This window comes from Crocuta crocuta, unplaced genomic scaffold (assembly GCF_008692635.1).
Source record: "Crocuta crocuta isolate KB4526 unplaced genomic scaffold, BGI_CrCroc_1.0 scaffold279, whole genome shotgun sequence".
NCBI lineage: Eukaryota > Metazoa > Chordata > Mammalia > Carnivora > Hyaenidae > Crocuta > Crocuta crocuta.
The window spans coordinates 3,930,917-3,957,740 of NW_027551570.1; the positions used below are offsets into that span (position 1 = coordinate 3,930,917).

At 41.6% G+C, this 26,824-nt stretch overlaps 1 long non-coding RNA gene across 2 annotated transcripts; it reads left to right on the forward strand.

The window, feature by feature from the left end:
• The first annotated feature begins 5,511 nt into the window (after nt 1–5,511).
• LOC144220581 (uncharacterized) lies at nt 5,512–24,079 on the forward strand. Of its 2 annotated transcripts, XR_013331787.1 has the most exons (3): nt 5,512–5,767; nt 19,506–19,683; nt 23,371–24,079. It is a non-coding gene; the product is annotated as an uncharacterized LOC144220581 (long non-coding RNA). The 2 variants fall into 2 exon arrangements; XR_013331786.1 differs by lacking the exon at nt 19,506–19,683.
• Nucleotides 24,080–26,824: the final 2,745 nt, after the last annotated feature.

A 26,824-nucleotide genomic window follows, 5' to 3' on the forward strand; every position in this document is an offset into this window, starting at 1 on the left:
CATTACGTTTAGATTGGCTAGCAAACAGGAAGATCAGGGTTTAGTAAACTTTTTCTGTAAATGGCCAAATAATAATTACTATAGGCTTTGTGGGACTCTGGCCGCTGGGGAAATTACTTAGGCCTGCCCTTTTAGCACTAATGAAACCATCGACAAGTCATAATCAGTCTACCTGTAGTCCAATAAAACTTTATCTATGGACACAAATTAAATTTCATATAATTTTCGCATCAAAAATATTCTTCCTTTTTTCCAAACATTTACAAATGGAGGAGCAATCCTTATTTCTGAGCCACACGAAAACAGGATGGATGTGACCTGTGGGCTACAGTTTGCTAACCTCCGGCTTAGATTAATTCATTGAGCTGGAGTTAAGTTTTCAGAGATAACATGGGGTTCTTCTCTGACTCTCACTTATTTGTTTTATATCTCTACAAGGGAATTCATTTCTTGAGGGAGCTAGAATCAAGGACATGGGAAAAGGATACTCCAATTACTTGGTCTAATAAATACATATTGATCACCTGCTATGTAAGTGACAGATCCTGCAGGACATAGACTCTGAAGAAGGTTATAATTCAGAGTTCCATTTGGAAATGGATCTGTCTTGGGACTCAGACACAGAGATGCTTTCCTGGATGATTTGTCAATAGGAATTAAAATGCACAGAGTCTTTAGCCTGGATACTTCATTTCTGAGAATGTATCCTAAGGAAATAATTAAAATTGCATGCAAAAATTGAAGAACAACATCAAGGATGTTTATTACAGTATTGTTTATAAAAGCCAAAAAATTAGAAGCAATCTAAATGTCAAACAATAGAAACTTAGTTAAACAATTCGTAGTAACACCCTATACAATGGATTATAATGTAACCATTTAAAATATAAAGGAAAATACTATGTATTGTCAAGGCAGGATGTTCATCTTGAGGGGAGAGGCAAGCATGTGACAAAACAATAAAGACAAATGATCAAAGTTTTCTTTTTAGAACTGCAGCTAATCTCTAGGAGCATATAACCAGGATGTGGTGGTATAGTTCATCTCTGTAGGGTGGGTTTATGATTGGTTCTTAATTTTTTCTTCCTCTGTATTATATCTTCTAATTATTTTTAATTTTTTCTTTCATTCAGTGCATATTCATTTTTTAAATGTTTTTAATGTTTATTTGTGAAGGAGAGAGAGACAGAGCATGAGCGGGAGGTTGGGGGGGGTGTGGGTGGCAGAGAGAAGGAGACACAGAATCCAAAGCAGGCTTCAGGCTCTGAGCTGTCAGCACAGAGCCCAAGGTGGGGTTTGAACGCACAAGCTGCATGACCTGAGCCGAAGTTGGACGCCCAACTGACTGAGCCCCCCGCCACCAACCCCACCCTGGTGCCTCATTCAGTGCATATTTATTAAGCCCTTACTATGTTCTAAGCCATGGTTTTCTGCAGTGCAAATGTTATATTGTATAATTACGAAAAAAACCCCTAAAATTCTAAAAGAAAAGGCCACCCTTAAAAGTTAGTGTAAGCATGCTTACAGGCAGTTGGAGTGAGCTACAGCATTGGAGAGGCCCTGGGAAGGATGAGGGCCAGAGAGAATGAGGCACAGGCAGCTGGGAACTGGGTCTCTGAGGTACGGAAAGCTACATGGGTAGCGACTGCTAACCTTGTTGCATGAAACTCTGTCTTTCGTTCTACCATTTTTCAAAACCAACTCTTATAACCATCTCCCAACCTTCTCAATGGGCCAATGGATAAAATGTTAAGACATGGCAAAGATCTAGTTTAATAACATAGGCCCACAATGTCCCTTTCTTCTAAGGGAGGGAGTGGGGGCTGAGAGAAAGCTATTTGAGTAGTCAGTTTCTTCAATCTGGAAAAAAGAAAAAAAGGGCTTAAAGCATCCTCATCATGGTAGAGTCTAGACGGCACTAGCTTGTTTGGGCTGATGTTGACATCTTTTGTCAAGCACATTGCATTTTAAAGCACATACAGCAAAGTTCCAGAATGGTGCTGATGGAGAAGTAGAAAAGCAAACACTTGCATGCTTTTCCTGCAAATTTTTTTTTTTTTTTTGACGCTTTGGCCTTACTGAGGTATGTAATGTTTTCAGGTGCTGAGCCTAAATATTTGTTCTTCTGACATTCAAGTATGTCAGCCATTTTCTAATGCATTTGAGGTTATACCTGCAGTGTGGTTCAGAAAAGCACTGAGATGAGAAATATTTACAGGTTATTTGAAGATAGGCAATCCTAAGACCACTGTGTATCACATATTTATTTCAGCTGTGAGATTTTTATTATGAGAACTCGGATACAATAACCATTGAAACCGAATACCAGAATGCATTGCTTTTGGTGAGTTCTTCTGTGAATTTAGGGAGTTGGATACAGCTTAAACTACACTGATGTCTTCTTGAAAGCATTTTTACAAAAGACGGAAAGATGGTCTTTCCATGGAGAAGAACAAGAGGTCCGAAGGAACTGGGGAACTTCTTAAGTAGAACTGGTACAGCACCTCCCACCTTGTCTCCATCGTTCGTTATCTCCCCCCTGCCCACACCCCCCCGCCACACACACATGTACACAGTATCTATTTCATTCCCTGATCTCGTTCTCTTCCCATTGATGTTGGATAATTCTCTTCCAGCCTCTGAAAATAATCGTTCTGGTGTGTGGCTGGCTGAGAACACAGCATACAATCAAAACCATGCTGGCCAGATATGTGTAACTGCTTCTCAGCCACTGTTGATCCATCTGTCAGTTTCCGTACATTGGGTTGGAAAAAACATTCAGTGGGCAGAGCAAGTCTACCAAGCATGCATGCGTGTACACATCACACACCCACACACATGCATCCACTTCCTCACTGGCCCTGTGTGGCGATTGTGTGTGTGTGTGTGTGTGTGTGTGTATTTATCTAGAACATAAGCCAGTATCTTCCAATGACAGTTTTACCCCTATTTATCTGTCAGTTGTGTTTCTTTTTGAATTTCAAAGTAATCTATCCCTTCCCCCCAAAGGAAAAAAACCTGGAATGTTTCTTTCATTAGTGCCATTTGTCAGAAGACCCCTCATCTGTACTCCAGGGTGAACCAGCATGGGGCACAAATATTTCCATCAGCTCTTTTGCTTCCACACACACTCAAAAGAGCAACAATAACAGTCGGAACAAAAAAGAAACCTAGAAAAGGTTGCTTTTCTAAAACCTAAACAAGTTGCGTTAGTCTTTAATGTAACACTTAATTTTCCCATTAATATATGAAAATTCTCCAGAGACTGGTTATGAGCTTGCATTGCTATTTTTACTTTTATCAATAATAATAGTAATTTTTATTGGGTACTTATTTTCCAGAGCTCTCAGAAGTTTATGCAAATCATCTTTTCACCCTCATACTGTCTTCAAGGCACAAAGGGTACATCATTTTATCCGAGTTGAAAAGATAATGGTAGAAATCGCACAGGGGAAGATAATGGACCCTAGATTTGATTTGAAGTTTTCCTCTGCCCTCCTCCAACCAATTCTCTGTCCAGCCATTGTCACACCAGCAAACAGAGTGATCTTTTAAAAAAGTAAGTTAGGTTGGGGCACCTGGGTGGCTCAGGCAGTTAAGCGCCTGACTCTTGATTTAGGCTAAGGTCATGATCTCATAGTCATGAGACAGAGCCTTGCCTCGGGCTCTGTGCTAAGAGTGCAGAGCCTGCTTGGGATTCTCTCTCTCCCCCTCTCACAGCCGCTCCCCTGCTTGTGCTCTCATGTTTTCTCTCTCTCTATGAATAAATAAATAAACCTTAAAAAAAAAAAGAGGAAGTTAGGTTATGTCATTGCCCGGCTTGTACTGTGGCTGCAAAACCTTGCCTGGTCTGTCTGTCTCTGACATCTCATCTCCTGCCTCCTTCTTCCTTCACTGGGCTGCAGTGTTACTGGCTGCCTGGGGTCAGGTACCTCAAAATCATCTCCAGACAAGAATTCATGTGAGATCATTTATTAGAAAGCATTCCAGGAAAAACCAATAGAATAAGGAAGTGTGCCCAGGTAAGAAAGGAAACCAAGTGGGGGTAGGAATTCAAGCAAAACCCCAATGAAGACAACTTAGGTCAGTTCTATAGGGGAGGTCTGGAGAGGTGCTCCTACTGGGGCAACAGAACTGGGGAGTTTATACCCCTACACCCACCAGTCATCAGAGAAGGGCTGCCCTGCAGGGTACACATTTCCAGAGATTCCAGCTCATGGGACTTGCAGGGAAAGTGCATTCTGCAGCCGGAACGTAGCTGTGTAACAAAGAGATGAAGGTGCTGGTGCTGGGACAGAAAGCACACGCAATGAATCTGAATGGATATGGACAAGGTCATGAGGGCGCCTGCTACACTGAGCTTCTGCTCCTAAAACACGGCGCGGGGCCATCTTCAGGCCTCAGCAAGGTCATTCTGTTCTGGATCGCTCTTCCCCCTGGCCCCCTGCATGGGTGCTTTCTTTTCCTTAGGGTAATCCCTACTTCATTTTCACCTCTGCTGCTCCCCTATAAGTGGAGAACTGTCTCTGTTGAAAGGAAGGCCTGCGATGCCCTGCTCTAAAGCCTTCTTAGCCTTTACCCCATCAGTGACGGTTTGCCTGCTTCGTTTGTTTGCTTGCTTCCTGTCACTCCAGTAAAACGGAAGCTCTGTGAGGGTAGCGATTTTGTTTGTCTTGCTCTCCACTGTATTCTAGCACCTAGCCCAGCCTCTAATGCCCAGGAGGGACTCACTCGACGGGTATTTCTCAAAAAGGTGAATAATTGAATATTTTCCTTTACACATAATAATTTCAAGTATTCTACCATAGGTAGCTATTCATTTCAAGATACCTAAAAGCTGCGGCGCCTGGGTGGCTCAGTCGGTTAAGCGTCCAACTCTTGTTATCAGCTCAGGTCATGACTTGGCGATTGGTGAGTTCAAGCTTCGCATAGGGCTTTACGCTGACAGTACAGAACCTGCTTGGGATTCTCTGTCTCCCTCTCTCTCTGCCCCTTCCCTGATCATGTACTGTCTCTCTCTCTCAAAATAAATAAATAAATATTTTTAAAAATACCTAAAAGCAAACTCAGAAGAATAAAACATGCTATGAGAGTATTAAAAACCTAAACTCCACACTAGTTATAATTCAGTTATAATCAAAAAAGAATGTAAGTTAAATAGGAAAGTTTCTCTCTTTACATTGAGTGGAAAAGTCAACAAATGGTAGAAACGAGAAAACTAAAAATGGATTTGGGGGAAGGGTGCTTCTATTTTAATAAGCCAGATTGTTTCTAAGTTGGGTCTGGGAACTTCTTTCACACATAATGTGTATTTTTATATTACTCTCCCCCCTAAAAATAAGGTGTTTGTCATGTAAGCTAAGCATACTCAAGTTTTCTGCGGCGACTGGATGAAAATATGGCTCTAATTCTTTCCTTTCGACATCCAGTGGGAATTTGTAGCTCCTCCCACCAGAATAGCTCCTCCCACCAGAGGCCTTATTTATAGCCCCTCCTCTGGAATCTGGGCTTCCTTTTCCCAATAGAAGAATGTAATGTGGTAATGGTCCAATTCAGATCGTAGGCCTCCAGAGACTTCTCAGACTTCCACTCTCCTCTGGAACCCTGTCGGTGCCGATCTGACCAAGTCCGGGCTGTCCTGCTGGAAGAGTAAGAGACCAAATGGAGCCGAGCTCCATTCGTCCCAGTCACTGCCATCGCATACCAGCCAGCCCCCGCCGATGCTCCAGCTGACCACAGGGACACTCCCGCACCGACCCGAGAGGGGGTGAGTCCAGCACGGATCGGCGAATCCACCCAGCACATACACTGACTTGTCAGGAACAATAAATGTTTGTTATTTTTAGCTACTACATTTTGAGGGGGGTTATTGCACGATAGCAGCTAACTGAGATGCTCCTCCACTCTTGGTTATGCTGGAGAAGCAGTTGAAACGGAATCTCACAACAGCTTTGGGCATCTCTGTTGTAGTGTTATTGTTGTCACAGTGGTTTTCAAGTCATTTTCAGGAAAGAAGCCATCTCAGAATTATTTAGTGTAACTGATTCACAAAAAACAACCTCAACAGGTAAGCTCTGTCACAATAGTCCCTTTGTCCCTCCAAGAGTCTCCAGAGGCTTAAAACCTAAGAGTTTGACAAAAAGGAAAAAAAAAACTCACGTGCTATTGGGGCGCCTGGGTGGCTTAGTCGGTTAAGCGTCCGACTTTCGCTTANACTTAAGTACTTTCTTCTTAATTTGTAAATAATTAACTATGATTTAATAGTAAGAATAGGATTGAGTGAATCTCTGTTCACTTCTTTTTTCTGAAGTTACAGTCGTCTGTGGGATTTTATTCTCGTTGTTACTTTTACCAGGTTGTTTCATTGTCCTGTGCAAAGATAAAAATCTAGGCACCTGCCAAACCAAAAGAAAAAATAAATAAATAAATAGGAAGGGTGGGGGGAAGGAAGGAGGGAAGCTTTGTTCAATTTAACTGTTCATTGGCCTATATGAAAAAGAGTAACGAACAAACAACCTGCCACAAATTGAGGTGTGTAAGGAGGTGTAGACCTTTAAAGCATATTTCAGTTGCCACAGTTACCATTTTGCAAAATGAAGCAATGAAATTATCGAATGAAATTTTGGCTGCATTTCTCATGGGGGTCCAATACATGTTTTTTATATTGATAGCCTTTTCCTCTCCATTTGGTGTGATACTTTTCGTTCTAATTGTGCCTTGTCTTACGACTAACAGCTCATTTCCCGTGTATTTTTGCTATGTCAAAAGCTGAGATTAAAAAAAAAAAATGCTTCTTTTTTATTTCTCTTTGTCTTTCCCTTCCAAACATATGTGCCTATACATGTATTGTTTATTGATGTATAACTGAATCAGAATAGTTTTACTGCTGCACAAGTAGTTTTGGAAATTCAGAGTTCACCTCCTTAAGATAGAACCTTTCATTTTACTTACCAAATTTTGGAGTTGTGGCGCCCTGTGACTGTTAATGCACCCTGGAAGCCTTCTTGTGTCCAATGTAAACCTTAAAGACTCCTTCACCTACCTAGGTAACATAATAACAGAAGTTCAAAATCACTCTCTGTCCTTGCCTTCCATGGTGGTTTCTTTGTTTTGTTTTGTTTTGTTTTGTTGAATCCCTAAAATCCATTTCTCCTTTCTTTCTAACTTTACTCTGAATTTTTGAGACATGTAGTGTGGGTGGGATTGACCACACATCCAGGACCAGCCAGCTATGCATTTGTTTAAGCAAATCAGTGTATCAGCAACAACAACAACAACAACAAAAATCAGAGCATCCCATTTACTGTGTGTTTTCTTAGGCCTGTCGAGGTATCTCATTCCCCCAGCCACAGGAATTGGTGCAGGCATGGGAGCATGGGAGCGGTATCCAAGGCAGGCCAATTAGGGAGAGAAACATGACCTACGCAGACCAATGAGGGGTGGGACACGAATCAGTTAGGGCCAGGAGAGTCCATTCCAGGAATTTTTTTGAGCTTTTGTGAGCTGCTGAGAGATCTCTTTAGGCTATAAAGTGAGCCTACCTCAGGATGTGCTAGGAAATGGAGAGAGAGGAAAAATAAAATGAAAACTGGATCGAAGACACATCATTTGAGCCCAAAGTAAAGCTTTACCTAAAAATTCCCTCTAGATTAATCAATTCAATGAGCCAATAAATGCTATTTTCTACTTAAAGCCATTTTGGGTTGGGTTTTTTTTTTTTAAACACAAAGATTCTCATTAAAAAATTAAAATTTGTAACAGAATAATCTAAAGATAAAATGGTACACCTTAGAAATTAGCAAGTTTCTCATGAAGATATCCAAACAGGGCAGGGACAGCAGAGAAAAAAATCAAACATCAGAGGAGTGGTGGTAAGACTACTATCAACCCTTTTGGTACTAAGTAGTGGATAAAAATGCACGAGGGCCAGATCAATACCAAACCTATAACCCACCTCACCCAGATAGATAATAGCTTCACAGACAAGGCAAGTATAGAGGATAAACTCAAGTCAAATGCTCAAATTCCCTTGAAATAACTGATGCACTGAATTATTACCCCAGCTCTTTGTTCCATTCTGGGAATCTGAATCTGTGGGAGACAACCAGGAAAATGGAAACCACTCTAAACACTAAACTGAGAAACCAAATGGGGACAGGAGGGCAACCCAGACCTCAGCAACTACAGGAAGCTAGAGACTTCTGACACTGGAGATTCAAAGGGAGGAAGTAGTATTATCAGGGCCCAGGGACAAGGACAGAGGGCTTGTCCATTGGGATTTGGTGACACAGAGGGCGTTTAGTCCCTGCTAGTGGTGCTGCATGACTCCGACAGAAAGAAGAGGAATGCCTTGGCTTCGCCCTCCTCCCAGGCTCTAGTCTCGGGTGAGGGCGTATGGTACCAGCATAGGCAAAAGCCCTCCACTTAGGGAGTCCAGGAAACCCAGCCTGCAGTGATCAGCTCTTCTGTGATACCGAGCAGAGCAGAAGGACAAGGAATAAACCTGAGCCAAGGGCCAGCCCAGAATCCAATCCACACTGGGTGACGATCTCTGTGAATGGAAGCACACCTACCTCAGTTAGCACATACTGATGATGGGTAAAAGGCATAGAATGTTCTTTGTCTCCACCCACAGTCATATTGAAGCCAACATTCAAAACAGCTTGTAAAATTTCTGAGATATGTGTTAAACTTAATATTATTTATTCAGTTAGATCCTGCTGATGATTTATACTAGAAATATTCCACACTCTTAATCCCTGTGCTAGAAGCCTTCTTCTATTGCAGCCTTCCCCACCTCACTAAATGACAACCCCAACCTGTGAGTTGCACAGGCCAAAAACTTTTGACTTCTTTCTCTCTCTTTGTTGTGTGGATTAATTATCCTCCTTTACAGTCATGTTTAGCCGAGCTCCTAAAGTTGAGCATTTGCAACAAGTGTTACATAACAGAGTTTATAAAAAAACTTAGATCATAGTTTGAGTAAATTACTTTTAGAGTCCTATCTAAATAATATGACCAAAGAACTTGTGTTCTATTATTCAGTTCAAAACACTTAGTCTGCTCTATATTAATCTTGTATCATCTAATATATCCATCCTTCTGTCCATGCAACATTTATACTTATACTTTGCAACAAATACTCTGTATCCAGAAAAGTGCTTTGAACATGGAATACTAGTATGGGCCATGGTGGGTACAAGTGGTTAAAACTGTTGTTAAAAAAAAACAAAACTCATATCTAAATCTCATGGCTTTAATGACAGTGAGGTAATTATCCAAGATGAATTTGCTAGACTCGAAGGGTCCCCTTGCATTTATGACACAAAGGAGCCATTGATGGGGCCATTGACTGGGGGTTTGAGCAGACATGTGACAGGAACAGTTACATTTTAAGAGGATCGCCCTGGCTACTCTGTCGTGGAGCAAGGAGGGACAAGAGTAGAGTCAGGGAGATCTGTTCCAAGGTGATCCCAGTGATACAGGTGGAAATGATGATGACTGGGACAGAGGGGTAACAACCCATAGAGGTATATTCAGCTTCTGGATATATTTTGAAGGCAGAGCTACTAGGCTTTGCTGACAGATACGTGTTGGAGGTTATTTTAAGAGTTTGTCTGCTATACCACATAACCCTGTAAACCACGTAAGGAATGTGATATTTTATCCTAATGCCAACATGGGGAACTCATTCAAAGTATTGAATGAAGGAGTGGCAGAATCAGATCTGCAACTTTAAGGCTCCCATTGGTTTTCAAATACAGAATCAACTGAAAAGACAGAGGATCTACTTAAGGTCACAGAGTTAGTGGCTGAGCCAGGGCTACAGCTCTTTGAGAGTTACCATGCTCCAGCAATATTACAGGGTCCCTTTCTATTCCATGAAGCCATATTTCTCAGCATATACAGGATGATTAAATGTCATATTTAATAGCATTACATCAATATGAAGGATAGAAAAGTCACAGAGAGATTATTTTGGTTAGCAAATATTTGGACTTGGTCTTACATAAAATCTAAAACAAATCCTGAGTTTAATTTTTCCCCTTTTACAACGTTTGTATGTGTGGAACAGTTCTTTAGAAAGAAATGTTATTTCTCCTACATGTCATCTCAGATGGCCCTGGGTCCTTCAGAGTAAAAGAACTCTGGGTTTGCTTCCCTTCCACCTCAGTTGCAGACCCAAGTGGGGTGGCCAGACCCTAAGCAGGATCTAAGTAGGCTATCCATATAATGTGGGAGGAAAAGGATTAAGCACACCTTCCTGGAGAGAAAAGGCAAATATGCATTTAAAGCCTTGCATTGTTATGCTGGCTTACAAGGACCAACTTAATTTTTCATGAATTTTTCAAGGCAGGTGTTAAACCATTGGTAGTTTGAAATCAGCTTCAGTGGGAGTATTTACACCATAGAAATTGGCAAATGGTACAAATCAAGGCTTTTTTTCTCTGCAAGCCTGTTATTAGACACTTAGCAGCATAGTACTGCTGTAAGATGTTCAAACCCTCAGGCCCAGCACTTCTGTTCTAAGAAATATTCAGAGAAACACATAAATTTTTACATATAAGAAAGGTGTCTGGGGGTGCCTGGGTGGCTCAATCAGTTAAACAGCCAACTTCTGCTCAGGTCATGATCTCACAGCGTATGAGTTCAAGCCCCGTGTCGGGCTCTGTGCTGACAGCTCAGAGCCTGGAGCCTGCTTTGGATTCTGTGTCTCCCCCATCTCTGCCCCTCCCACACTCATGCTCTGTCTTTCTCTCTCTCTCAAAAATAAATAAACATTTAAAAAAAGTTAAAAAGGAAAAAAAAATTAAAAAGGAAAAAAAGAAAGGTGTCTGTAGGAGAGAAGGTGGGAAATAATCTAAATATCCAAATAGGAGCAGGTTAAACAAACTGCTATGCAGCCACCAAAATCATATTTTTAAGTCTACTTGATGACATGAAAAATTATTCAGAATATAATAAGGGGAAAACAGAACACAAAACTCCATACGTAGTATAAGAGAAACTTTCTATGAAAATTGTATGTGTGCATACATAGAATTTCATTTTATTTGTTTCCAGTTTTATTGAAGTGTAATTGACAAAGCATCGTACAAGTTTAAGGTGTATAACATAATGACTTGATATATAGATATATTGTGAAATGAATACCACGATAAGTTTAGCTAACATCCATCACTTTATTTATAGAATATTTTTTTGAAAACCAAAACCTACCAGCACCTGAGTGGCTCAGTCGATTAAGCATCAGGCTCTTGATTTTGGCTCAGGCCACAGTCTCATGGTTCCTGGGATCGAGCCCTGCTCTGTGCCCTGTGCTGATAGGGCTGAGCCTGCTTGGGATTCTTTCTCTGCCTCTCTGTCTCTCAAAATAAATAAATAAACATTTAAAGAAAAAGCCTAAATGGTATCAATGATATCTTTGAATGATAAGATAAAGTTGACTTTATTGTCTTCTTTATATTTTAAGTATGTTCTAAATATTCTACGATAAACATGCATTGCATTTGTATTCATTTTCAAAAATGCTATAAAAAAATAAGTAAGGTCAGAAGAACCTAGAAAATATAGGCTTAAATTTAGCCATCATTTTCTGCTCACCATACATTTGCTGTATCAGACTGACATCTAACAATCAGGGACAGACTCACACTTTCTGCATCCCTGAGATGATAGTGTAGTGATTCCAGATGATAGTGGTTCTGTGCCTTTTTAAAAAGCTCTCTGAGCTCTTCAGGATGTGGCCAGCTTTATTTCTCAGAACACTGCATAGAATTGCACTTCTAGCCTCAAACCCAGAAAAAGCAGTGAATTAAGCATGTAATTTACCACGTACAAGTTTAGTCTCCATTCAACATCTTTTCCAAGGTCTCTCAAGAAAGAGCTTCATGTTTCTATGCAGAAGGACTTGAGCTAGAGAGACCATCCAGGCTCACTCTTCTCATGGTAGCCTGTGATTATCTGATTAGGGTTCCCAAGAGCCACTTTTGGAGCCAGCTTTTCCAAAAGATACATGCATTCTAATCTCTCTGCCATAGGGATGGCTTCCCACTCCCTCATCATGGGGAATACCCATAGCTGAGCAGCTCTGCCAGTGACCAGAGGTAAGTGCTGATTTCACTGATGATTGGCCAAACTCGCTGGCCACCGGTCTAACCCAGGTTCTCCAATCAATGTTATTCGTAATCAAGGCGATATGATTTCCCATTCTCCAGCAACCATCAATTTGTCTCACATTTGGAAAGGGAATAAAGAGGTGTTATTAGCCTTCTTTAAATCCCAACGCTACCCATCACTGTCTGTCTAGAATGGACACTGCCGAAAATAGGAGCCATGTCTTAGATTCCCATTTTTGTATCGATAGCACTAACTGTGAAATTTACACACTTAGAGGTGCTGTGTAGAAGACTGGGGGTGTGAGAGAGGAGGAGGGCTGGTCAAAAGGAAAGATACAGGATGGAATCTCTCCACCTGTTACCTCTTACTCTTATTTCCTATCAGAAGCAGTGAGAGTGGGACCCTTCTTGCAGGCAGATTTTGGCCCATTATCTCCATTCCCCGTTCCTGGTGTAGTGGATGACATAGCATTTGTGGCTTAAATAATTTATAGTGATCAATGGGAACTAACACAAGGTGAAATTGGGTCTCATCTGAGAAAAATCCTTAGTAATGACAGACGGGGGAGAGGTAAGGCCATCAGCTCTTAATTACATTCTGTCTTCTCTTGGCTGTCTCCTGCTTTCTCTTTTCTCCCTCCTTTAATACGTATTTTAAATAAAGTGAAAATTTTAAATGGGCGAGCCCTCTCAGTACTCAATGCAACTTTCTGTTTCATTGGCTGGAGCCCCCTGACTAACTCACTCCTGAAAGTGATAACACCGTTTCTTCCTTCTCATCAATTGGTACCAATTAGACACCTTCTAGGTAGAGAAATAATTTGCTTAACTGCATAAGAAAATGGCCACTTCAAGCCCTTTAAGAATTTTGGTTCTCAATTACCCAGCCCTACCTCTCCTGTGAAGTGATAATTAGAGTCTAGATGATAACTGGATTACCAAGGACATCTCTCCCGACAGTCGTTTAACACCTAATCAAGTGTTAAGGTCGTAAATTATGCATTTCTCAACAGCATTCAGACCCATTTGAAAACAATTTGAAACAGTTCAAGAGTTCCTAGATGGTCTTCAGTTTTACAGGGCTATGAAGGGTTCTGCTTAAAGGAATTACCCGCTTAGAAGAATTACCCGGTTAAAGGAATTACCCACTTAAAAGACTCAATGTGTAAGGCTTTCAGTTCTTTAATGGGCTACAGATCATTATTTTTTTAACTGATAATTGAGTATCCTCCTACTATATAAGAGAAAATGGAGTGCTTCCCACAGTGTCATCGCGCCTCCCCAGGGAATTCAGATAAAAAGATTCTAGAGGGAATCTGACACCAACAGGGACAATAAAAAGGATAGAAGGAAAAGTCTTACTTACAATTTGTTTTTCTCATGACTTGTTCAAAAGCAGATCTGAAAATTAAAAGTTCAAGACTGAAAACTACAGCCTGTGTTTCACATTTCTGATTCGGGGGGAAGAGTATGAGATGCCTGCAGCTCAGTGACCAAAGTGAAAGCTCACATTAAAAGAGCGGCCATCACCATTGTCTTGTATTTTACAATTAAATTTCCCTCATCCCCATCAAAGTTCGACCAGTCTCTCTGCCTTCCTTCTGCTTCCAGAAATGCAGCTGTCTTTAAAGGCAGTGGGCGTCATACACCTTTATGACACCGCACTTTTCCTTACTTTCCTAACAGTGACCATACTTCTTTCTGAGTGGGACTGAGAATGTATTTACAAGCTCGGTCTCTTCCTCTTGTGAGAAAAAGTGGTATAATTGGAAACATAGATTACACCATGTAATTGTATGTAGATAAAGATCCATCTTTATCCAGCCCAGCTCAATTAGAATATTTTTACTGCTTAATTTGATCTGAAGAGACTCGCAAAAAAGAAAAAAAAATCTGCCTTCTTAGAGGAACAAAGTATGACACGTATAGCTTTTTTCCCTCTTTCTCTTTCCCCTGCTCCCATCCTGGTAATATCCCACATACTGAAAAAATAAGAACTAAAAATCCAAAGTGAAGACAGCCCTTTTGCATCCCTTCTGCTATGTTTTAGGACTTCATTCTCTGGGACAAGCTGAGTTGCTTGTGTGACAAACACATTGATTTCTCCAAAATAAAGATTCTTTATGCAGTATATTTACTAGAAGAAAAAGATAGAGAGAGAACGGAATCAGCATCAGATGAAATTATGAAAGATACAGAGGATAATTTTACCTGGGACAATGTAAAAAGGCTCTTACTTGATCTCCTTTCCCAAGCTGTCTAAATCAAAACTTTCCATATGGCCCCTCTCCTGCTTAAGAATCTATGATGGCTGCCCATTGGATCCCAATAAAATCCAAACACCATTCAGAGACCTTGGCAATCGGGCTCTTACTCAACTTTCCATCCTTATCCTTGGCCATTATCCCTCAAATAGGCATCATCATTTCCATCTGTCAAGTAGTTATGCCCATTCTTGTCTGTCTTTGGCCCACTGTTCCCTCTGCCTCTAACTTCCTTTCCCCGCTCCTGGCAAAATCCTATGCACCCATCAAGACTAAACTCATCTCCTCTATAGCCCGTCCCTCTACCAGCTGATGTAAAAAATGAATTGTCCAGCCCCTCGGTTCACCTGTCACATTTCAATTCCTCTAGTTCGCCTTTATCGGGTTTTTAGTCTATTTGTTGTTGGAGGATTGTTAAGTTTCCCGAGACCAATGATTATTTCTTATAATTTTGTATACCCAATATCTCTAGTACCTTGCCTGGAGCAAAAGTCCATTTTCTGGAAAGACATTCTGGAAAGATAGTAGGTCTTTTTGTCTTTTATTTTAAATGAGGTTTTAAAAGCTGTTTTCAAAAAGTTTCTAAATGACTTTTTGTTGTTGTTGTTCAAACCCAAATTTTGAAGATTGGATCTTAGCCCCTATACTAAAATTCAGAAAAATTCAAAACTTGGTCTTACAATCGATTTTCTTCTCTTTTAATCTTTCCTATGAAGGTATATGTGCTTAGATATGTTTTTGCTTGCAGTCATTTTTGACAGGGTCTTTTGCTCTTTGTAAATCCCCATTGCGAGCTACATAAACAAAATATTCCCCTCTCACTGGTATATTGACAGAAATAAATCAAGGGCAAAGCAGACTCAAGTGATAATCTGAATTTTGAAAGGGTTTCTATTATCAGGATGCTAAAAAGTATATGATAAATCATGATAATCATGATCATTAAAATAGGGTATTTAACATATACCTTGTTTGATTCAAGTAAAAGCAATGTCCCAGTTGATCTACAAATTAGGTGTACACATAGCTAGGTCAACAATAGTGAAAAATTGAGGGGAATCCCTGAAATAGCCATCAAACAGGAATTAAATAAATAAATACAATGTGGTTTTAAAAACTGCTTATTTTGAATGATACTTATGATATGTGNATCCCCACTCTTTTTAAAAACTTTTTGTATGTTTTATTTATTTCTGAGAGAGAGAGAGAGAGAGAGAGACAGCATGAGCAGGGGCAGGGGTCAGAGAGGGAGGGAGTTACAGAACCTGAAACAGGCTCCAGGCTCTGAGCTAGCTGTCAGCACAGAGCCCGACGCGGGGCTTGAACCCATGAACCGTGAGATCATGACCTCGGCCGAAGTCGGATGCTTAACCGACTGAGCCACCCAGCCGCCTCAACAAGTCTCCACTCTTATACATTCTCAAGTCAGGGAGAATGGTCAGGGTAGAAGCCCATTCTCAAGGGGCGGAGGATGCCCAATATGCGTGAAGATCTAAATGCAGTGTGGATACCTTCCCTGGGCCCTACTCATCGGAGGTGGAGTTTATACTCAGACTTTTCACACAGCTCCAAGTCCTACCTGAGGACCGCTCCCTGGAGTCATCCTTTGGTCACATGGCCAGTGCTCCAGTATCTAGAGGTCCCTGTGAGCAGCCAAACCAGAGGATGACCTTTCCTCTCAGGCAGCTTCCATGCTGTGGTCATAGGCTAATACCATAAAAATATCATTAAACATGATTAACAAAGTAAGGGAGGTTTATGAATATGAGTATGAGAAACAGAAGCATAAGATCGAGGCTGAAGTGGCCCACAAAAGAGAGAAAAAGTAAAGCATGTGCTGAGGGCAAAGCAAAATCTACCCCTTACAGGTTATGACATGAGGATCATCACCATTGATCATAATTGTATTTCCCCAAGACTGAGACACCAACAGCTATCTCTGCACCCTATGATCTTATCCCAAAGGTTTGCTGTCCTTTGTCCACCGAGAAGGAATGAGCCTAGTGACCCCATGGCATGGGGGTTTGTAATAGGGGAGGACATTCATCTTGAAAAAAGGAAAAAGGGGAGAATGGGACACTTCACAGTGTCTGCCCTGTGAATGATGTGCAATGATGTAAGGTGATAGATGGATATCATTAAGTAAGATTAAATCTCATAGTGAGAAAGTTATTTCCAAAAGTCTCAATTATCTTTAGATGAGACAAAGCTTAGCGTCAAGTTGGTGCTACCAGGACTTTAACACCTCTTAACACCTGCAAGTTTCTTTTTTTAGCAAAGAGAAAGCAGACCTCAGGCTTAGAGCCTTGGCCAGGCTATGGTATGCAACTGGATTTACAGTAACATTGGTCTGTGTCTGATGTATTTATTTTTTTTTTAATTTTTTACAAATTGTCAACTTAGTTTCCATATAACACCCAGTGCTCATCCCAACAAGTGCCTTCCTCCATGCACATCTCCCCCCTCCCCCCCCACACCCATCAGTCCTCAGTTTGTTCTCAGCATTCAAGAGTCTCTCATGGTTTGCCTCTCACCCTTTCCTCCACCATTTTCCCCCTTCTTCTCCCCCATGGTCCTCTGTTAAGTTCCTCCTAATCCTTCTATATGTGCAATCATATGGCATTTGTCTTTCTCTGCCTGACTTATTTTGCTCAATATAACACCCTCAAGGTCCATCCATGTTGGTACACATGGCCAGATTTCATTGTTTCTCATTGCCATGTAGTATTCCATGGTATAGATAAACCACATCTTCTTGATCCATTCGTCCATTGATGGACACTTAGGCTCTTTCCATGATTTGGCTATTGTTGAGAGTGCTGCTATGAACATTGGGGTACACGTGCTCCTATGCATCAGCACTCCTGTATCCCTTGGGTAAATTCCTAGCAGTGCTATTGCTGGGTCATAGGGGAGTTCTATTGTTAGTTTCCTGAGGAACCTCCACACTGTTTTCCAGAGGGGGGCTGCACCAGTTTACATTCCTATGTGTCTGATGTATTTAATTTTACAGTTATTACCTGCTCATTCTCTATTCGTTATAGTCATAAGGTCTTTGTTTTAGAATACATTATGTAACATGAAAAAAATAAGTCAGTTTAATGTAAAGTACAAAGTAAATAATAGTATAGGCTTGCATAATTATGGGAAAAATCAGACAGGATGAATGAAGTTTGGGAAACAATGTAATCACCAGAAAATGAGACATGAGACTAGAAGTCTTGGAATAAAAATCCCATCTCTGCTACTTCACCAGTCCTGTGATTCTGAGCAAATGCATAACCTCTCTGAACCTCAGTTTTCTCAGCTATGAAATGAGAGTAAAGATAACACTGCTACACAACATGGTGGTTGGCCAATAAGCCAAGCCTAGGGGATGAGGCTGGGTAAATCAGTGGCCTGGTGCTCATTACCAATTAATTTAATTGTCCACAAGAGTAGTTGTACACTATATGGTATCTGATCATATCTGCCTTGGCCAAGAAGACTATAAGCTCCCTGATGGCAGCAACTATGCCTTACTGACTACTGCATGACTCTGTGTCTGGGGCTATCCCCTCTCTGTAGTACAGGTTTTATGAACATTTTTCAGTTAAGTCAAGTTAACTGGTTGGATGGAATGATCTATTTGTCTTGACAACCCAACAAAGACCCTTGAGGTCAAAAGTTGTGTACTGTGTCACATACAATTATTAGTGTAGTGAATTCTCAGTGAAGACTCCCTGGTTGATAGTATATGCATCCCATGTCTGAACTGCTGACATCTAACTCGTCTCTTCCCTCCCCTCGTGCTGCCCCCCCATCCATTGTCCACGTGGCAGGCAAGTGCTCTTTCTAATAGTCTCCCACCAAACCCCACCTGGGACAGAATTGAAATTCTGAATACAACACACAAAGTCCTTCATTACCTCTCTCTTATTTCTAGCTTTGGATTCACCCTCAGCAACCCCTCTTTCCAGCCAAACTGAACAATTTTCACATACATGGATGAGCTGTGTGGTCCCATCTCAGGAACTTTGCATCTGCTCTTCCTTTCGCTGGAATGTTCTTTTATTTCCTACCTCTGTACTGGGCTAGGTTCCACTCATCCCTCTAGCTGTCTGTTACCTCCTAGAGAAGGCCATCCTGTCCTCTTCTGCCCTGGGGCTGCATGTCCCTCACAAGAGAATGTGGTCTCGTCCCTGTGGTCTATGCCACTGCGTAGAAAAGGCTGGTTTTTCCAATCTGTCTCCACCATAGATTGTGATCCTTTGGGACAGTGGTTCTCAAACACAGCAGCAGAATTAACGCCTACAAGGTGATCAACTAGGTCTAAGGTAGGGCCCCAAATTAGGATTTCTAACAAGCAGTGGTTCTCAAACCAGGCTGCCTATCAGGAACCCCAGGGAGATGATTCTAAAATTTCTACTGCCCACACTCCTAGACTGACTGAATCAGAGCCTTTTGGTGGGAGGAGCTGGGGAAGGGGGAGCATTAGTGTGTTTAGCTTCCCGGATGATTGCAGGGTTTATAATTCTGGCTTTCGGGTTCTTCTCAGACTCGAATGTGCACCTGTGGAGATGCTGTTACAAACAAGTAGGTCTGTGGTACAGCTAAGAGTCTGCATTTCTTAAGTCAGGCAGAGAAGGACAAATACCATATGTTTGCACGTATAGGAGGATTAGGAGGAACTTGACGGAGGACTGTGAGGGAGAAGAAAGGGAAACGGTGGGGGAAAGGGAGAGAGGCAAACCATGAGAGACTCTTGAATGCTGAGAACAAACTGAGGACTGATGGGTGTGGGGGGAGGGGGGATGGGCATGGAGGAGGGCACTTGTGGGGATGAGCACTGGGTGTTATGTGGAAACCAACTTGACAATAAACTATTTGTAAAAAAAAAAAAAAAAAAAGAGTCTACATTTCTAACATGCCCCCAGGTGATGCTGACAGTGCTGCTCAGGGAGCACACCTTGAGCGGAGTGTTGGAGTAAGAGCTGACCCTTATGCATCACTAGCAGCTTCTGCCATATTGCTACAAAAAGCCATTAATGTAATTAAATGAACACCTGTTGTGCTACTGAGCCAGGAGCACCTATATGGAGTTGACATTGTCAGTAACAGATGTTTCCTCGGTGACTTTCAGGTCAGGCGTCAGATTTGAATCTCCTGTTTGTGGTCTCCCTGCTCACACACAGCACCTCAGGCGTCCAGTGGGTCTTGTGTGTCTGGCAACAGTAGGCCTCGTTCCAGTGTTCACTTTCTGCTGCGCTGGTGGCTGACTGTCTCACTGTGATGACCTCTTCAAAGAAAAGTTTACACAGGTTGTACAGTGTCCAATCTAGTCAAATTTGCCTCCAAATTTGGTAAAAGTCTGTATAGCTGTTTCGCATGATATGGTTTTTTAGAAGTCAGAAATGTAATTTTATGCCTAGATGGTATGCTCAGAGCCTCGTAAAGCTCCTGACATGGTGTTGGTGGGCAGTGAATTTTTGGAAGGAAGGAAATAAGGAAGAAAGGGAGGCAGGTAGTCAGGGAAAGGTAGGGGAGAAGGGGGTGGAAGGAAGGGCAGCAAAGAGAAAGAAAAGGGTGGGGAGGCTAAAAGGGGCAAATTTTGTCCTAGTTTCCCTTAATCTCCAGTAGGCCTGCTGAATCCCACCCTTACCAGCATCATCTTCTACCAAGATTTTTGTTTGTTTTCCTCATCTGACTACAATCATGGGCACCCCTGGCATGGCAGGCTTATCCAGCCCAGAGTCCACGCAGTGTCCAGACACAAGAGCCTGGAAGATCCCCTCCTCCAGCCACTGGCCTCCTTCATAACCTTGGGGGTGCAGATCGGGACTGGGGTACATACTGGGCCAACTTGGTCTCATCCAACTCCATGTGTATTATGAAGCTGAACTTCTTAAAAATTTGAATAATTGGAAGGTTATCCTCTAAGAGATAATCCAACTAGGTAGGCCATCGGCCAACAGCATTTGAAAATGTTGAAATTAGTTACCAACTTTTCTTTTCTTTATGTCTCTCTTTCTTTCTTTCTTCCTTCCTTCCTTCCTTCCTTCCTTCCTTCCTTCCTTCCTTCCTTCCTTCTTTCCTTCCTTCCTTCCTTTCTTTTTTCTTTCCTTCTTCCTTTCTCTCTTTTTTTTAGAGAAAGAGAGAGAGAACATGAGCAGGGGAGGGGCAGAGGGGGAGGGAGAGCAGGTGAGGAACCCAAGCAGGTTCCACACCCAGTGCAGAGCCCTATGCGGGGCTCCATCTCATGACCATGAAATAATGACTTGAGCCAAATTCAAAACCGAATGTTTAACCAACTGAGCCACCCAGGTACCCCCATTACCAATAATTCAAATGCAAGATGTTTTCCACAACAATTTAGATTTCCAGTTTCTTTCTAAAACTGGAAGACCTGACACCGTGGGGTCGGCTTTGGTTGGATCTGAGTGGAGCTGCTCCCTTCAGCAAGGCCTGTGTTCTTTTTTTTTAGTTTGCCACAATCCGCACCCCTCCTTATCATCCCCCAATACTAAAGCCAAACATAGATTGTTATTTGTTATCTTTATCTCATTTTACTTGAAATACATCTGCCTTTAACTTGACCTTTTTCATTTGCTACTTTTGCCTGCCAGCCCCCGAGACCCCTGAGTGTACGACCTTCAGACACCCATGCAGAGCAAATGGCCTCCCGTACAGTGTGCTCATTGTTTTTTCTTAGAACCAGAACTTGCACTGTCATTTGCTTCTGATAATTCACGTCCAAAGCGAAGTAAGGAAGAAAATTCTCCCTGAACTAACCCTGATTCCCCCGATATGGCTTTTATGCCTGTCCTTTTTCCTGGGTACAGGCATTAGCACTTGCTAATTGCTGCTCTCATTATCTCTTGGGCTCTTTGCCTCTCCACACAGAATTTGCCCACAAGGTAAACCTGTTGCCCTCCCAAGAGATAATAATACTTATCAGGACCTTTTGTATAGTTCCTGGACCTTTTGGGATGGAAGCACACTTTGCGCACATAAAGCCCTCCATTACCACCACTGCTGTTGTCATTATTATTATTCGGGATTAGGAAGCCCTCTCAGAAGCCTTGCCAACCTCAGGCAGGTGCCACCTCACAGCCTCACCTGGCCCGGCGCAGTGACTCGGGCCGGACGCACCTGGCCACAGGACTCTCGTTCAGCCTGCTGAGTCTGGGGATTTTGCCAGAGCAAAGACCTGCCCTGAAACATTCACACCTCCCTTGCTCAGGGGACAAAGTCTGAGGCCCAGAGAGGGTGGGGGTGAGCAGAGTCCTTCCCAGGGAACACAGTCTCTGGGCCACACTACTAGAGGACTATTGTCACAGCAAGCCTCGAACCAGGCGGAGCCTGAGAGGCCAGATTCTCTCTCTGGGGAAAGGAAGAAAGGGACATACGGTATAGTTTGGGGTCAGAAGCTGGACTCCCATCCCAATGGCCACTATAAGTGTGTGAGCCTCAGACAACAGAGTGAACTTTGCAATCTCTGATTCTCGTGTGTGGGTAATAATCCCCAACTTTACGATAATATTATGAGATTTAGATGTAAATACAATTGAAAGTACATCTGCAATATATATAAATATGTATTTATTTGTAAATGTCTATAAGTGTTGGGTATGCAGTAAGCCCTCTATTAACAGACAAAGACAGGGCTCCTTCCCTATTCAGGCTTACAGAACCACCCAGAAGTTGACTGCTTTAGCAGCAGATCCAGAGTAAACAGACAAGATGCCCCCAGGAAGCAGTGGTGAATAGAAACATCTCACCAAGAAAACAGTCTCCACTCAACAGCATTCCTACCTTATCATTCTCCACCTCTCACTGACCCCCAACCAAATAGCTTCCAAGAAAACATGAGCCTTTCCCTCTTTGATGCTCAGCCTGTCTCTCAGGTATGTGCCTGAGACAACTTTTTCCCCAGCAAAGGGGCTGGGTTGGGGACATCAACACTGCTCTCTAATCCTTTTATTTATCCTTATCCACCTGACTTCCAAAAATTTCCCAGAAACCAAACTCACATCAGCTTAATAGAAGAATGTGTTGAATCAGTGATTCAAAGGAAGAGCTGACCATGTGACAAGCCAAGGTGGAGATGAGTCTCAAGGGACACTGGAAGCATAGAATGGAATGCTGTCAGGACCTTCTCTCCATTTCTCATTTCTCCTTCTCTCCGCCCATCTGCCTCATTCTTTGTTGCTGCAGAACAGCAGGGACGATGGCTACAGCAGGTGTATGGTTTTTCAGTCATTAGGAAGGCAGTCATTAGAGAGAGACTGGCTTATATCCTTTCTGATAGCAAATTTTAAAATCCCAAGGAAAAGCTGTGAGTGGCCAGCTCTAGTCAAGAGCTCACTCCTGGACTAATCAGCGTTGGTCAGTGTTTGAAAAAGAGACATCAAGCTCAAAATGGAGTCCCTTATGCTGAGCCCTATGTCACCAAACTGAGACTTACTATCTAACTTAATTACAGTTTCGGCTTCCTCCAGGAGTGGAATCTCAAACCAGTAAATCTGGGATTACCCAGTCAGTTCTAGCAAAGTAATATGCCTGATAGACCCCTGCCATGCATTCAAGGAAGGTGACCTTGCCACAAATAATCAACTCCTTTCTAGTATAACTTCCTTGTCCTGACTCCTTTTGCCTATAAAATTCTTGCATCTTGAATAGCTCTTTAAAGTTCCTTTCTATCTGCTAGATGCGATGCTGCACATTTCATGAGTCATTGAATAAAGTCAATAAGATCTTTAAAATGTATTCAATTGAATTTTGTTCTTTTAACACCAGTGAGGGCAGAACATTGTGATGAGTGCAGTTTGGTCAGCGACCCTTCTCCAGACCAACCAATTGTGTTCCTCAGAATGCTGAGCTTAGGTTAAAATACAGAAGGTCCTGTCATCAGCATGTGGTAGAAGGGAAGAAAAGACAATTGTTAGCACAAGGGAAATCCCTGTTACAAAAGGGGAATTAAGTTCTCTCTTTGTGAACCTTTCTAGGTTGCCAGACTGAGCTTCTCCAGGACAGAAATGAATGCTAGTGCATCTATGAATCGTGGCCATGACAAACACCTGGGAAAAGTTTGTAGAACTGAACTTGAAATGCATCTGACAACTTTTAAAGCTGCATGTCCATCTTAGGTCCTATGTGTCCATAGAAGAACGAAAAGTAGCTGCAGAAATAAAGATCCTACTCTGTCTAAAGAATTTTCTAACAAATAGAATTGCCTGAAGATGTAAGCAGGGGTCTCAGGAAGTTGAGTGTCCCTTTTAGGGGAAGACTTAGGGCCCAAGCAAACGATCACGTGTCAGGGAAATTGAATAAGATATTTATGTACTGACCTAGATGCCTTCCCAAATGTTATTACGATACTTTGATTCTGTGAACTCAACCACAGGAGACAAAGTCACTGTACCTAAACCAGGCATCCCAAAGCACCATGGCAAGGAGAAATAACCACAGCAATACAGCCAAAGCTCCTGCTGGCCATATCTAAACACACACCTTGATGTGACCCTAGCCTTTCCTGTCCTAGGGGTGCTGGCCACTGAAGATGAATTAAAGCACACCCTTACCTCCACAGCAGTACCTTCCCGTTTGCAGACCGAAATATGCCCAACTTGGAATCTCCTAATTGTTTCATCCTAAGATATAAGACATCATTTAACCACATCCAGTGTACAATCAATAAACTAAAACTGTAAGCTATTTGAACATCGTTTCTTTCTTTCTTTCTTTCTTTCTTTCTTTCTTTTTGACATAAAGCTTTGTTCGTTTGTTTTGGTGAGAACATTTAAGTTCCTACTCCTAGTAAATTTCAGTTACACAATACAGTGTTATCTGCTACAGTCTCCATGTTACACATTAGATCCTTAGACCGTATTTATCTTATAACTGAAAGTTTGTACCCTTTAACAACCTCTCCCTATTCCTTTCATCCCTCAGCCCCTCGCAACCACTAATCTACTCTCTCTTTCTATGAGTTTAACGTTCTTTTTAAAAAATTTTTAGATTCCACATATAAGTGGCACCACGCAATAGTTGTCTTTCTTTACCTGACTTACTTCGTTTAGCATCACACCCTCCAGGTTCACTTATGTTGTCACAAATGGTGGGATTTCCCTCGTTTTCATGGCTGTATAACATTCCATTGTATACACATTCCACATCTCTATCATGCATTCATTCATTACTGGACACTTACATTGTTAGCGTATGTTGGCCATTGTGAATAATACGTAGTGAACATGGGATTACAGGTATCTCTTTGCTATCCCCTTTTCATTTCCCTTGAGTATATACCCAAAAGTCAAATTGCTGCATCATAGGGTAGTTCTACTTTTAATTTCTTGGAGAAACTCCATAGTGTTTTCCAGAGTGGCTGTCCCAGTTTGCATTCTCACCCACAGTGCACAGGGGTTCCCTTTTCTCCTTATCCTTGCCAACATTTATTATTCCTTGTCTTTTTGATACCAGCCATCCTAACCAGTGCGAAGTGATATCTCACTGTGGTTTTGATTTGTATTCCCATGATGATTAGTGATGCTGGCCATTTGTATGTCTTTTTTGGAGAAATGTCTGTTCAGGTCCTATCGTCCCTTTTCATTGGGTTATTTGGTTTTTGTTTTGAGTTGTAGGAGTTTCAACATTATTTCTTATCTTTTTTAAATCCATCTCTGATAAATTGGCATCTTGATTTTTATAAGCATTTTCAATGTCTTATTTTCCTCACACAAAGTTCTATTTGAGAGATTTCCTCGAAAGGGGCTTTCCTTGCTCTTAGAGCCACAACAACAACAATTGGGTGCAAGTTAGCTTTTGGAGGTGATAAATATGGTATTACCTTGACTGTGATGGTGGTTTCACAAATCTATGCACATGTTCAAACTAAACAAATTGTGCTATTAAATATATGCAGCTTTAAATATGTCACTTATATACCTAGAAAGCTATTTTAAAAAATAAAAAAAAAAATCACCAGCCATTTTATAGGAAAATGTGATAAATGAGACCAGAATCACCTCCATCATGAGGTCCCCCTGAGAAACCCTGGGCAGGTACACGAAAGAAGGGCATGTTGGATATCTTTTGCCAGAGGCAGGGGCTATCAGTTCTCAGGGAGGAGCTGTAGTGACGTACTGGAGCCAGACCATACTAGCTTCTGAAATCTAATTGTTAAATTTGCAGGAATTGCATGAGCCCATTGTTAAGCCATCGGTGTCCTGAAATCAGGCTTGATGAAATTGACAAGTGCCACCAGTTAGGCTTCCCGGACCCCTACGCTACTTTCACCCCAGCTTTACGAGCACACTGCTGATTAGCTGCAATGTATCACTGACTTTTTGCAAATGATAAAACTGATTCTGACACCGATACTTAGCTCCACCATGTAATTCCTCTCGTGATTCCATAGGGGAAATGAAGAAAAGAGCCACCTACTTTAAGGCTATAATAATTTTTCTCTTGAACCCCTGCGCACACTAGATAGGAATGTAAATTAGTGCAGCCACTATGGAAAATAGCACAGGGTTTTCTCAAAAATTAAAAACAGGGGCCCCTAGGTGGCTCAGTCGGTTAAGCATCCGACTTCAGCTCAGGTCATGATCTCACGGTTCGTGGGTGCAAGCCCCGCATCAGGCTCTGTGCTGACAGCTAGCTCAGAGCCTGGAGCCTGTTTTAGATTCTGTAACTCCCTCTGTCTCTGACCCTCCCCTGCTCATGCTGTCTCTCCCTCTCTCAGAAATAAATAAAACATTAAAAAAGAAAAATAAAAAAAATTGAAAACAGAATTACCATATGATCCAGCAATCCCACTTCTGGGTATGTATCCAAAGAAAACAAAAACAGAATATCAAAAAAGATATCTGCACTCCCATGTTTATGGCAACATTCTTCATAAAGCCAAAACATGGAAACAACTTAAATGTCCATCCAAAATAAACCCATGAAAAAGGAAATCCTGTCTGCCTTTTGCAGTAACATGGATGAAATTTGTGGGCATTTTGCTAAGTGAAGTCAGAGAAAGACAAATACTGTATTTCTCACTTATTTGTGAAAGAGAAACTGAGAGTAGAATGTTGGTTACCAGGGCCAGCGGTGAGAGGCAGGAGGTTGGTAGTGATGGGAAGATGTTGGTCAAAGAGTACAAACTTTCAGTTAGAAGATGAGTAAGTTTTGTTTATCTGAGGCATAACATCTTAATAGTTAACAATACTGTGTTATATACTTGAAAGTTGCCAAGAGAGTAGATCTTATTAAATGTTCTTACCACAAAAAAGAAATAGTAATTTTGTGACATGAAAGAGATGTTATCTGATCCTACGGTGGTGACAGTGATAATCATATTGCAATATATGTGTATCAAATCAACAAGTTGTATACCTTAAACTCACACAATGTTATATGTAAGTTATATCTCAATAAACCTGGAAAAAAATTAAAATAATTGTAATG